Raw genomic sequence first — 13,336 nt, forward strand, 5'->3', positions numbered from 1 at the left:
CTAAAGTTCCCAATTTTTCTACACGTAAACATTTTTTCTACTAGAATTTCATTTAATTTGAGATTGCTGCTAAATGCAGTTTTTCCCTAGTCATTCTCAAACCATCCATTCTCAGGTTGTTAAAAATCAGTGAGCCAACTAAAAGGCAAATAGCTCTGGGCAAAGTAAGCAGAGAAAAATCAGTCCACACCATGTGTTTAACTGAGCCAAGTGGAGAACTGTCTAAGCCACAGGTGTTACTCATCCTGTTCAAGGTTAAGCTTTCTCCCTAGGTTTAAGGCCTCACTCTCCTCCCCTACCAACAGTTAAACCCATTCTCTCTTGTCTCTTTAGTCTATCCCTCTTGACTGATTAGCCCCTGCATATAATCTCCTCCATCTTCACAACAATAGTCCCTCATTTCCGTCCAGATTCCTCTCGGTTACTTGTCTTTCTCCCTGCCTCCATCCAAGCTTACTGAAGGCACAGTCAATGGGGGTTCTTCACTTGCACAGCAGGCTCTTTTCATGCAGTCTTGCTCTTACCCCTTTCTGTGAGTGAAACGAGTTCCACCAAGGTCACCAGTGAGTCCTTACTTAATGAATCTATCAGGCATTTTCCCTTTCTCATCTTAGTTTATCTTTCCTTAAAACAATAGCAATTTATTATTATTCTACTTTCTTGAAACTCTTGTATTTCCTGACACTGAAGGATAATTAATAAAATGGCCACGCTTAGGCTAACAGATTGCTTATTCTTATGCTTGCTCTTAAACTGGCCAACTAACCTGACTGACCGGTTGCTCTTCTCTGTTCCAGGCCCATTGTTAAAATGAAGCTATTAATTTTACTGTCTCTGCTTTATTTCAGTAATCCAAAGCAATAATCATATTTGGTTTCTGAGTTGTTCTCCAGGGAGAAGGTCAGGGACTGTAACCTTACAAAATAGCCTGAATTACCAATAGGAGCACGCCTGGGCACTTACAAGATAAACAGATCCAAAGAGTGGGACAACCACTAGCCTCTATAGAACTGGTCACCTGGAGACACCATGACACCACTCTGAGTCTTAAGAATACAATTCTGTTGATTGTTATGGATGTTTTATTGTTTAAGCTATGGCTATATAATCACCCTACCCCATCCCCTTGGGGATGTGAACCTATCCCCAACATGGGTTCACAGTTTTGAAGGCAGTAGCCTGCTGTGAGTCCCCTTTGCCCAGCAGAGTAACAAAGCTGTCTGTTTTCTTCTATGCTCTAAGACCCTGTTTCAGTTTGGCTCGTCAGGGATGGGGCCCGATCTTTTGGCAACAACATAACTATTGCTATTTTTCCTGCTACCTCTCAGATGACCCTCCCTCAATTTCCTTATGCAAATTTTTCTTCTTTCTTCACATTGGAAATTGCAATGTCTCATGGACAATCTACCACACAATCATGGCTTCAGTCATCAATTTCTGCTGATGATGCACAAATCTCTATTTATACCTCAGATCACTTTCCAAACTAGTATGAACAATGTAAGCCTGGAAATACTTCAATTTATTCTATATCACGAAGATTACCAGGATCAGAGTTGAAATTGTAAACATGACTCCTGCCTCCACTTCAGCCCTAAGCTTTTTCTTACGTGGTGTATAGCTTTTCTAATTCTACAAGGGAGGAAATGCTAAATCTCAAAGAAGGAGCAGAAGGAACATGAATTTCAGGACTTTACATAAGGGTAGACTTCATGGTGAAGCTGAGACTTGGAAACTAAGAACGTTTAAATTTTCTAGACACAATTTAAGAATGAGATGGAGCCTGGAAATGTTAGGAGATGAAAGAGGATATAAAGATTCATACCGTATAAACTAAGAAACTGAGTTTTTTTTTCATCTTCCATTTTTTCTTTTGCTGTACTTGCCATTACAGAACAAAACAAAGTGAGGTGGCATCTGTCATGCTATTAAATCTGAGCTTCAAATGCATGCATCCTGTAGTTGTAACTTAGAAACTAACCAGCCATGGATCAGAGTTCACATTTTAATAGTCTCATTTGGTATCACAAAATTAAACAGCAGGAAAAAGGCAAAGACAGAGATCATGGACCTCTGATTACTGCCTTTAACAAGTTGTATAACATGATCTAAGATGTAGCCCTTTCCCTTTCAGGGCAAGAAAGGCAGGAGTAGAAAATAAGTATGGAGAGGAGGTCTGTCTTTCACTGCCTATTTGGGGAGCCCCAGCATCCAGATACCATGTGTGTTAAGAATTCATAATTTCTGGCCACTGTCACAGTACACACCATTCCCAGCCTCAGCCTATTTATATTTATAGAATAGCTAGCTCTCTGTAACCAGAAAAATAGATCAACACCACCCAGATAATTATAAATATTCATGCTTAGATGAATGATCATGAATATTCATAATTATCATTCATAATTATAATTAATTATAAATATTCAAGAGCAACTGTCTTTATTTTTCAAAATGATAGAAAAATGATACAATATTTCCATTTCAAGCACTCTACTATAATTATCCTACTATTGATCATATTATACTGGTTAATATCTTATTATGCTGGAATTACTGTTTATGTCTGTCCGTCTAACGTGACTATAAACATCTCTTTTATCACTGCATGCTTTTCTAGAAATTTAAGATGCAGCATCATATTTAGGAATATATGAAGTACTGATATACTGTAATAACAACTAGTAGTGACATTGTATAGCCATTCAATTACCTCTCTTTGCCATGCCTACACTCTTAAATTTCTGTGAAACACATGAATGATTACAGAGAATAAGCCCCCTTAAAGAGGTTGCATCAATTACAATTTTGTTTCAGACCTGTACATTTTTCTCAAAATTAAATTCAAAGTATTTTTATAGTCTTTAATACTCAAATACATCAAAACAGGTTTACTTATTTGGAAGTTAAGAGTGGTAAGAGAAGCCAATGATAATCTAAGCAGTTGTAATAAAGCAGAGACCAAATTCCACTTAATCCATAATAATCACTATTTGTTTTAACAGTCCTTAGCCCTGAAGGAGAGGGGGTATTCAGATCAGAGCCTACAATCTCCAATTCTGTACAGATACTGGCAGTGGAGGGGGCTGGCAGTCCTCTCACACATCTTTCTGTGCAAGTTGACCCTACCTCTCTTTGCACCACAGCTCACGGCTTCTGTGGCCCTTGAAGAATTCAATACCTGCTACCTATTCAGAACAAACCAGCTGTGTGTAGCAGAAATCAAAACACTGCTCCAACCACAGAGAAATGTTAGGAGAGGGGCAACACCTCCCTACGTTACAGCCACAAGAGAAGAATGAGAAAAAGATGAAAGGGGAAAACTCGAGCACAGCTCTGGTGCATTTTCCAAAGGCTGGGAGGTTTAGTCTAACAAAAATTATTACTGGACAGTGGAATAACTCAACGATACTGGGCTATCCTCAGTAGCAGATTACCTGGAAGTGAGATGTCTTTCTCAATCTGCTGTTTCAAGGCAAATAATTATTCTGACAAATCATGCAAATAGAACTCGTGTTCAGCTGAATGACAAAAATATCCAATGCATTATCTCAGTACATGGGTAGGCAGAAAGATAATATGAAATGAGATGCTTGTTTCAATTTTTAAATATCTGCAGGCAGCAACTAGAAAGCAGCAATATATTTCAGTTGGGAAGAGTAGTTCCTGAAATTATAATAGACTGCTCGGATTTTAAAGCAGAAGGAGAAAAGTTGGAAGACTGATACACATATGGATAAAAAAGTCTTTACCTATGTGATATTTATGCTCAGGGTTTTTATCACATGTGCTAGTTAGAAAGGATGTATGTGATGCTGACAAAATCCTACCTAGCCTTGCTTTCATTAAGATACAGACTCCCCATGGTATTGGTACTCAAATGTGGCACAGGGTTCCAGCTGGAAGGCAAGCACACAACCCACTGGTTGCTCATTAATAAGCACGATTTTCAGGTACCACATGCTGATGTTTGGGCCCAGGAGTCTCCCTTTTAAAATAAGCACCTAAAGAAATTCTGATGTATGGGGTCTTTGGGTCACACTTTGAAAAGGAGCAACATGATTTCCTAGTACTCTGTACCCACTCCATCCCTGGCAGTCCAAGAAAATAAATGATGGATAACTTAAAGCAAGGTTTAGGAAAAGTGACTTATACAACATGAGAAAAATCATTGTCTTGCTGAACGTCAGGGAGTTTTAGCAAGTAAGAAACAGTTAATTTTAGAAATGGGTTTCCATTTTCCAGTCTGATTGCCACGTGATATTATTTAACTTATTTTATGCTTGAATTTTGTGCCTTGTGGATTATTATATTGTATTTTATACACATGATTGAATATTTAACAATCATGCATTTCAACTGCCTGCAAAAATTCTTCTTTTAAATTTGCAATAGTACTTCTACTCTATAAATTTACTAACATTTTCATTTTATTTCATTTAAAAAGAGTATTTTCTATCTTTGAGTATAATCTAATGTTATTCCCTATATAGTAGCAGAATTTAATTTTCCCTAAAGAATAAAATTTTTATAACATATAGTAGCAATCCAAAAGTGAAAATGTGTGTGTGTGTGTCTGCAGTTCAACAAAAAGTCTATAACACATTTGTGAGTGTCTGTCAACTAGGTCAATTGATAAATGAGGAATTAGCCATAGGCTACACAGTAATATTTGAATAGACTGCTCAGCTGGCATTATCCTCTAGTCTAGAATCAAGGGAAAGCCATTGCCCATTTGCCCTATTCAACACCATCTTCTTGAAATTTCATCAGTCAGAGTCAAAAAAAGCACTCAGAGAACATTAAGATGTGATGACGACTGCTATTACATAATGTCATGGTGAATCACTAATTAGCATTTGAGAAACACATCCAGAGTATTAACCTAATATAAATGGTAAGTATGGAGCCAGTTACTCACCTTCAAATTCATTCTGTCCTCTACTTCCCTTGGCAGAACTCCTAGACTACTTCTCCAAAATGTTCATAATCCTTTGAACTCTCATGTGATTCTCTTGATATTGATCTGAGTATCAATAAACACTGATGAAACTAACAGCTAAGAAACAAAGTTGGACTGGATGGTAATGTTATTTCACACCCCTAATGACCAAAATTAGCCTGAGCTTGTTTTTAATATAACATTACTGCACTAAAATATTTTTTTAGTTTCAGATATATAAATACTGCCAATCCAGGGCTCTGAGTAACATAAAATAACTTTTCTCACAATTCTGAAATAATATAATTTCAATAAAAATCAGAGAGTTTCAATATTTTGCTAGAATGAACACATTTTATAATGGTAAATATACAATAGTCTTCAGTTTTTTTTTTTTTTGAAGTATTAAAAATGGGACATAGGACACCCACTACCCCTATTTTATTGTTTTCCCACACTTAAGAATAAAGAGCATATTAAGAATCATTAACTATTTTAAGTGAATATGGCTAAGTATCAAGTATCTAAATCTATATGGACTAACTTTTCAGTTATTTAGAACGTTTCATAATTAGCACAGTTTATGAGGATTCCAGAAGTTCTTTCAACAATACAATTTATGACTCTGCATATAGATCATCCCTGAACAAAACCATACACATAAAATAACTGTCTTAAAAAAGAAAAATACTTACCTATAAGAAAATTTACTTTCCCATTTTTGCCTCGGATTGGTTACTGTCTTCTTCTATGAAGCTAAACCTCTATTTTGCCATTTTTTTTTAAAAAGTGTCTAGTTACTACTTTTCATTATTTTATTTTGTTTTGCTTTATAGCACAGGTTTGACTCTATGAGGGCTATTAAACACAGTGGATTATCCTTTAACTTACGTATAATTTTCAATAAATATAGAACATTTTATATATTTAAATAATATATTAAGGAAGTTATTTAATTCATCTAAATAAAGATAGTTTTGTCAAATAAATGCCCTGCAAATAGCACATTGCATAGTTTCCAGCTTATCCCCACCCCCTCATACACTGTCTTGACATTTTAATAGAGTAAGATATAAACCAGATTTTATTAAAATAAATCCATCTTTAATATCTTAGAGCACAGAATGGAATACTTTGTGTACCTAATTTGTAAAATTGAGTGCACAGATATAATCAGGTCATTTTAAGTATACATTATTCTGGAGAGGATTTATAAACAGGATCTAAATTATACTCTTAAAGTCATTTACAAAGGCAACTCTTTTGATTCCTCATTAATCATTGAGGAGAATTAAGAGAAAGAATGAGGCTGTTTAGCTTTTTACTAAAGAATAATAGAAATCCTGGTTTCTACGTTTACAAAGACAGATTAAAGACCTTTGAATTTCCAATTCTACTGTAATGAATTTTAAATGTTGAACTAAAATTTTAAAAGGGCCAGTATCAAATAAAATTGCATTTACAAATAGAGGTAAAAATCACATTTAATGCCAAAGCTGCAAAGAGAAAATTTACAGAGGATAAATATAAATACATGTGTAAATTTTTTTCTACAAAGACCACCAAATAGAGGTCATGACAATAAATAAATAAATATCAAATACATATATACTTTCCTTTCAGAGATGTGAGTGTGCTAATGACACAGTGTAAATAAGAAATTGAACTATCATAAAACAGGTCATCATAAACCAAAGAGAACTGGTACCAAAACAGAGAAGTCAAGATAGGGAGGAAAAGAATTACTGTGAATACAGTAATAAGAGGTCAAATTTGTTTTAGCTAATACAACTGTCTAAAAAGGTAGAAAGGGGTAGGAAACATTCTATAGCGTCTTTGTGTCCCAGGCATTGGTGAGTATCAAGCATTCCATCTGCTGTCCACATTGCCCATCCCACTTGCAGTTAGGTGGTGTAATGTGACTTTTATGACCAATGAAAGAAGCAGCAGAAAGCCCATGAAGATTTTCTAGTCACTGCTGTATCACTGAGATAGAGAAAGTTCAGTGTTCCAAATGGTGCAACTACTACTAAAACGCAGAGCCTCAGTGAGCATGAGTCTCTGAGGGACTACAGGGTACAGAGTTCCCAATGACCTGCTACAGACGGTGACATAAGTAAGAAATAAATTGGTATTGTCTCTGAATGCCATGGTTAGTTAGGAACTACAATATAATCCGCTCTAGCTCAACCAAAAGACCTTCCAAAATTAAAAAGATAGTCATAACATGGACTGTTCTAAACTACTTGGTGTAATAGTGTCTGCTTCCATTCCTATCTGCACATCTGGAAGGCTTCTTCAGGTCCCTCCTTATATTTGGGCTCAAAAATTTATCTTACTAGAAATAGGCATAGACATTTCATCTTTATATGGGGATCAGTTTTCTGATCACTCATTTCTATCTATCACTTTTACCACTGGTGTCTGGTCAAATCATGGGAAAGTAAAAATATTCAAAAAGCAATTCTGTCATCCCCCAAAAAGCCCAACAAAGAGGAAGCTCCCCTTTTGACAGACAATACTCTTCCAAATGACAATGCCATACTGACAGTCACAGTTCATTACCTCATCAACGTTAACAGCATTTCAGAAGTACAAGGAACAAATTAGTCAGCCCCCCTCCCATTATATAGATGAGGAAACCAAACCCCTCAGTTAGCAATGAACAGAGCAAAAACCTGAATTTTTTGGTGTTATTGTAACCTGCAAATTAGATAGCTAGCAATTTATGCAATAAACAGACCTACTTAAATTTTATCACCTCATTTATTATGTAATTAGAGTAACTCAATGTAGAAACTTATTTTATACTGTGTTTTATAATAAAAGTCTAACACGTGATTCTGAGTCACAATGGATTTGTTTAAGGCTTAATTTTTCTTAAACATTTTCAAAGCTGAGTTTTACATTTTGATATATTTCTTAGAAGCAAATGGCATTTAAACAATTACATTTTATTTCTTGTCCTATTATGGGGGTCAAATGACCCATACATAAACTTACCAGATATTTATAGATGTCTGCATTACTTTTACTGAATTCAACACATATTGTGTGGTAAATACAGGATAACTATGAAAACATATCATTAGAAACACATAACTGATTTCTCACCTGCATGAAAACAGGTTCAATTTATTCTCATGAGTATCTCTCATATTTTGACAAGCTATTGGCAACGTTCAAAAAGGAAAGTGAAGGCATTACTAAGTAAGCTTCTCAACAGAATCAATAATGATCACTGACCTCTTCAAAACAAATTAAACAAACAAATAAATAAATAACACTTCCTAAGCAAAATGCTTAGATAACTTACTTTAAGGTATGTGGATAACAATTCATTACCTCACCTGTTCATTTCACCTGTATAAACACAGTTTACATGTGCACATTTTAATTTAAATACAGTAATGAATAGTTCTATCCTTTCTACCACATACTGGTTTTCCTAATAGGGTGACCCACAGCCCTATAAAGTCTTTAACATTCTGAATCAATTTAAATCCTCTTCCTGCCATCTCATATCTGAATTTATTAAACAGGACTGTGGTAGTAGAACCAATGATCTCATCTTTTCCTAGTCACGGTATAACAGTGATAAGCCACATTTCTGTATTGTTAGTGGCAAATCTGAGAACAGGTTATTATAAATATACTGTATCTACATTATCTCTGTATTAGATATATTTCCAAAATGGCAAAGAATGTCTAGTGAACACTGTGATTCAAGCCCAGCTCCAATTTCTTGGAAGTGTCTTACACAACCTAGCACAATAGGCCACAGGAAGTAAACACAGACATGAATAAAAGCTCACAGGCACCCTAAGCCAAATTCATGCTCTAATTGGGCGCATAAGCCACATCCTCAATTTTCTTCTTCCTAACAATCTTGGCTAAAATCTCCATAGCCAGAACAATCAAAGATATGTAGTCAGTTTAAAAGTCATTTCTGGGTTTAAAGTTGAAGGGCCTGTTATTAGAGAGTTTGTTTCATTTGAATAAAGGTAGAGGTGAAAGGAAATTTGAGGTGATATTTATCTAAGAACAAATTTACTGGCAAAATGAAAATACTTTCAGAGGGTCAAAAATTAGATTAGGAAAATCCCTCCAAAGCCATTTATAACTAACCTGAAGTGGAAATGGCTTTAGTCGGTGGCCATTCACACTCACAGACCACCAGGGCTTCAACAGTACCTACCCACCAGCCGTGGTGGGCCTACCTTCAGCTACTGATAGCATTTTGGCACTTTGGGACTGTGCTTATGGGGTTTTTATATAACTTATCAATATCAGTCTTTTAGAACAGAAAGAACAGGTCCCTCTCCTAGTTCCAGGGTTGGGTGTTTTCCAAGACAGTGGTTTTGTGTAATGTTTAAGTTAAATCAAGAACAGAGAAAATCTGATAAGATTGGTTTAAACCCTGATCGGGTTTAGTATCTAAATGCCAAGCCATTCTTGAGTATTCTCAAAGAAACTATCAGCAGTGTTGTACCTTGATACCTATTACCCATATCTCAAGCCACAGAAAGTAGTGTTTCCCTAGTTTCCGAATCTTTTTGCAAACACTGTGGAAGAACCGAGCCAGGAGATTTCCTCTGTGTTCACATCAGTCACAAAGAAATGAGTTATTTGAGTAGAAGACAGATAAGGCTTTCCGTAGAGTAAACCTGATGGACTAGCCCTTACCATTAGAGACACTTGTCAGTATAGGGTCAAACAAAGAAGCCCAAGGTAAGCACAGAAATGAAATGACCCCTACATGCTTCTGTGTGGTTTATCACTCTGACCAGCTCTTTAGCTGCTAAATTATAGATGTTAGAGAACTCTTTTGGAAAAGTCTGTGAAAAAGAAAGCTTGAATCACTTGGGCAAAAATATTGTAGCTATCCATAGCAATTCTAACCAATGCAACAGATTTAGTTAAAACACTCAAACATTGGACTAAAGGATTTACACAAAGGATATCCCACACCTTCTCTGCTATGGTGCATTAAAGTTCTTATAATTTCCCTATTTCTCCATTTTAGGGATTAATTAAAAATTGCTGCTCCTTTCCAAAATGACACAAATATTTCTGTTCACTAAGCATCTATACATACCAAGTCCCAAGCTAAGGGCTTTCCATATGTCAAACTTGCACAAGATCCCTACAAAGTGCATGTCATTTTATCAGCTTATGGCTGAGGAAATAAAGGCTTAAAGAAGTTTAAGGGAACTATAGGAGACAGAGTTGAGACCCCAGAGACTTTGTGTTCAGAATGTCTTACAGATTTACAGCAATAATAATAACATACAATGAGGATGTGGAGTCAGCTCACGTATGTACTTAAATTTTATCAAATTAACTGTGTGGGTTCAAGAACCAGAAAAGATAGTGAATTAGAATCATGGTGGTGGTTTGCCTGCTTTTAGACTTAATGAACGTGCATATGAGTCAACAAACAAGGATCTGTTTTTCCTTTCCTCTTGTCACTTGCTTGCTCCCTCTCATAGTATCCGCTTCTTTAAATGCAGAGGATGATCTCAGTGTCAGAAGATACATGTCTTCATAGCACTGGACTTCTAACTCCAAGCAAACTACTTAACTGATGCTCAACTGTTCCAACACTAGCAGGGTCGGGGATGGGGGGCATAAGGGATCGGAGCCGTGTTGGACCTGCTATATGAGAGCACCTTGGTCATTATGTGGCATCTTCCTCAAGGACCTAAATTCCATAGGTGCAGAATAGTTTACTATCTTACTGACTTTTCTAATCTCTGTGTCTGGTACACAACAGGTCCTAAATATTTGTTGATGTGATGTATGGTTAAATTAAATGCAATTCTACTGTATGTGGTGGTCTTCATGCTGTTTTTCCAAGCATTGACAATAAGCGATACTGAATTATCCAGGGCCCCCCACAGCCCTTCTATCATCTACCCACTCTGACAACATTTACTCAAAGAAAGATTACATAGAAATGACAGGATTCTAGAATTTTAGAGATCTGTAACACACTCATGAGAATACCCACTGGGCCCAAAATAGGAGACTTCTCAAATCCAAATCTTGTTGAATTCAGAGATCCTCCCAGTGTATCCAATATTCCCCACCCTGACATACCTTGGAGTACTTTTAAAAACACCAATACTCTAACCCTATCCCTGGAATTAAATTTAATTGGTCTCAGGTGGAACCAAGCACAGGTATTTTTTCAAGCTCCCTTAGAGTCTAAGCAGTCAGATGTGATCACCACTGCCTTTTGCTGAGTTTCTGAGTTGTGTTGACAGAAGGCCTGTATTAAAACAAACGATAATAGTAAGTATGGCAATAAAGAGTATCTCTCCTTCTAGGTTGTTTCATATATAAATCAAACCCCTAACTTGGGCCTCATTAACACTAGGTCCCTACATCAAACACAGGTCTCTCGGCACGTAATAGCAGGGCTAAATGGAAACCATTAACTACTATAAAAAAAAATACAAAGTAATGCCCTACTTGAGAGTTTGAGAGAACCTTGGTGGGGGGTAATATTCTTTCTCACTTTAATGGGCTGCAATGTTATTTCAGTTTTACAAAGCAATTAAAATGAAGCGAATCCAGTGCCTCATTTTTAAGTTGACTGTCAAATGTACCTGCATACCCTTCCCCACTTCCACAATCAAAAATAATGCAAAATGCACAGATGCCATCTCACTCCAGAATTGCTGAGCTTATTTTTATGTCACTGGCATTAAATCTACAGATGTCAGGAAATTGTACGTTCAATCTCACCGAAATTTAGACATGGAAGAGGAAGGGTGTTAGGGGTAGGCAGGGAAACAGGAAGCAGAGACCAAAGGGAAGAATAACTGAATTTAGGGTGACAGAGAGCAGAGAAAATAAACTGAATGAGGATCTGGGATGGAAAGAAAGGGACAGGGCTATGATCCGCACTGACTCTAATTAAACAAACAAAACAAAATCAATTAATGTAAGAGCAATTCCACTAGAGGGAGAGAGGTGCCTTAACAACTCTCTTGTTAAAAAATAAAATAAAATAAAAATGCAGGCGAATCGGTGACAAGGCCAATGAGCAAGATCCTGTCTTTACCAGTTGCTTCCTCTGACTAGTTGTAGCTTCCTCTGAGTAATCCTAATGTTCCCCCAATGAAGCTTTATCTTTATTTTCGTGTTACTTCCAATTTATTTTTAAAACAAAGTAAGCTGCATTGAAGTGTAACTGGAATGAGGAGTATCTGACTCAGAAGTCATTTTCTTTAACTCTTTAGGGTCACAGGACCAGAGTGAGGGGCCAGCCACCCCTATTATAACCTAACTCTAAGTAGTTCTATGCTCTTCACCAAGCAAGTTCTGCTAATTCTCTGGAACTAAGTTTTCCTGTCTGTAAAGTAAGGAAGTTGAGCTAGGTTTCTAAAGCACTCCCTAGTTCTAAAGTACTGTAAGAGTACACACTACAATAATGGTTTTTAAAATTCACATACCAGAAAATCCTTCCATTATTCAGAGAATATAGAAGAATGAAACTCTCCACTTTTTTCCAGAAGAACAAAAATTACCAAAGAGCTAACCTGTACAGTTGACTTAATTTACTTTTTTTAAAAGAGCCTTGGCTTCGTATGCAATTTAAATTCCACCACTTCACAAGTCAAGCTTTCTGCCTTTAAGATACAGTAGGCATTTCACTCGTGGGAAAAAAAGGTATCGGAAAGCACATTTATATACTGATTTTGCCTCCCCAATGTCCCACCACTTTTAACCAAAGTTTCACTCAGTAATTTCCTACTGATATATTCCTGAAGAAGACTCGCAGTTTGCAGAAGTGCACTAATGATTTTAGAAAGTTAGTTCTTTTCCAAAGTACAGTTTAGCTTTAAATAGCTCTGAAGAGAAAATGAAAAGGTTCCATATGTAAATAAGTTCCAAAGACTAAGGATTCTAAGTAGAACCTCACTAGATAAACACAGTATAGACAGACACCTATAAGACATTCAAAATATTCAGGCCCTGGTCTGATAAATCTAGATTTAATTTTGCCTTTCATTTGGTGAAATAAAATGCTATGGGTGAGAACTGACTATTCTTCATCCTTAAATTCCTGACATAGAGGTGGATGGATATTTAGAAGAAATTTAGCTGTATTCCACTTCCAAATGATTAAATTTAGTAGATCAAATTTTAGTAAACCTATAGAAATTACTTTCTTCCAAACTCAACATACAGTTATTGAGAAGCTGGTTAGATTATGTAAATTTAATAAATTTAAACAAAAAATGAGCTTTAGAAATTCTTAAAAATTTATTTAGATTACATCTCTTCTCTTGGATTTCAGAATATGGTAATGTGACATATGCCATACAGATGTGGGTGTCATGTTTCTGAAATGTGTTCCAGGACTGGGCACTTTGTTCTGCC

At 36.2% G+C, this 13,336-nt stretch overlaps 1 protein-coding gene across 7 annotated transcripts in view; it reads right to left on the reverse strand.

Moving 5' to 3' along the window:
• The window catches only part of PTPRK (protein tyrosine phosphatase receptor type K), a 510,442-nt gene that overhangs the window by 356,342 nt on the left and 140,764 nt on the right, over positions 1-13,336 (reverse strand). The gene's annotated exons all lie outside the window — the stretch shown is intronic.

This window comes from Camelus ferus, chromosome 8 (assembly GCF_009834535.1).
Source record: "Camelus ferus isolate YT-003-E chromosome 8, BCGSAC_Cfer_1.0, whole genome shotgun sequence".
NCBI classification, from domain to species: Eukaryota; Metazoa; Chordata; class Mammalia; order Artiodactyla; family Camelidae; genus Camelus; species Camelus ferus.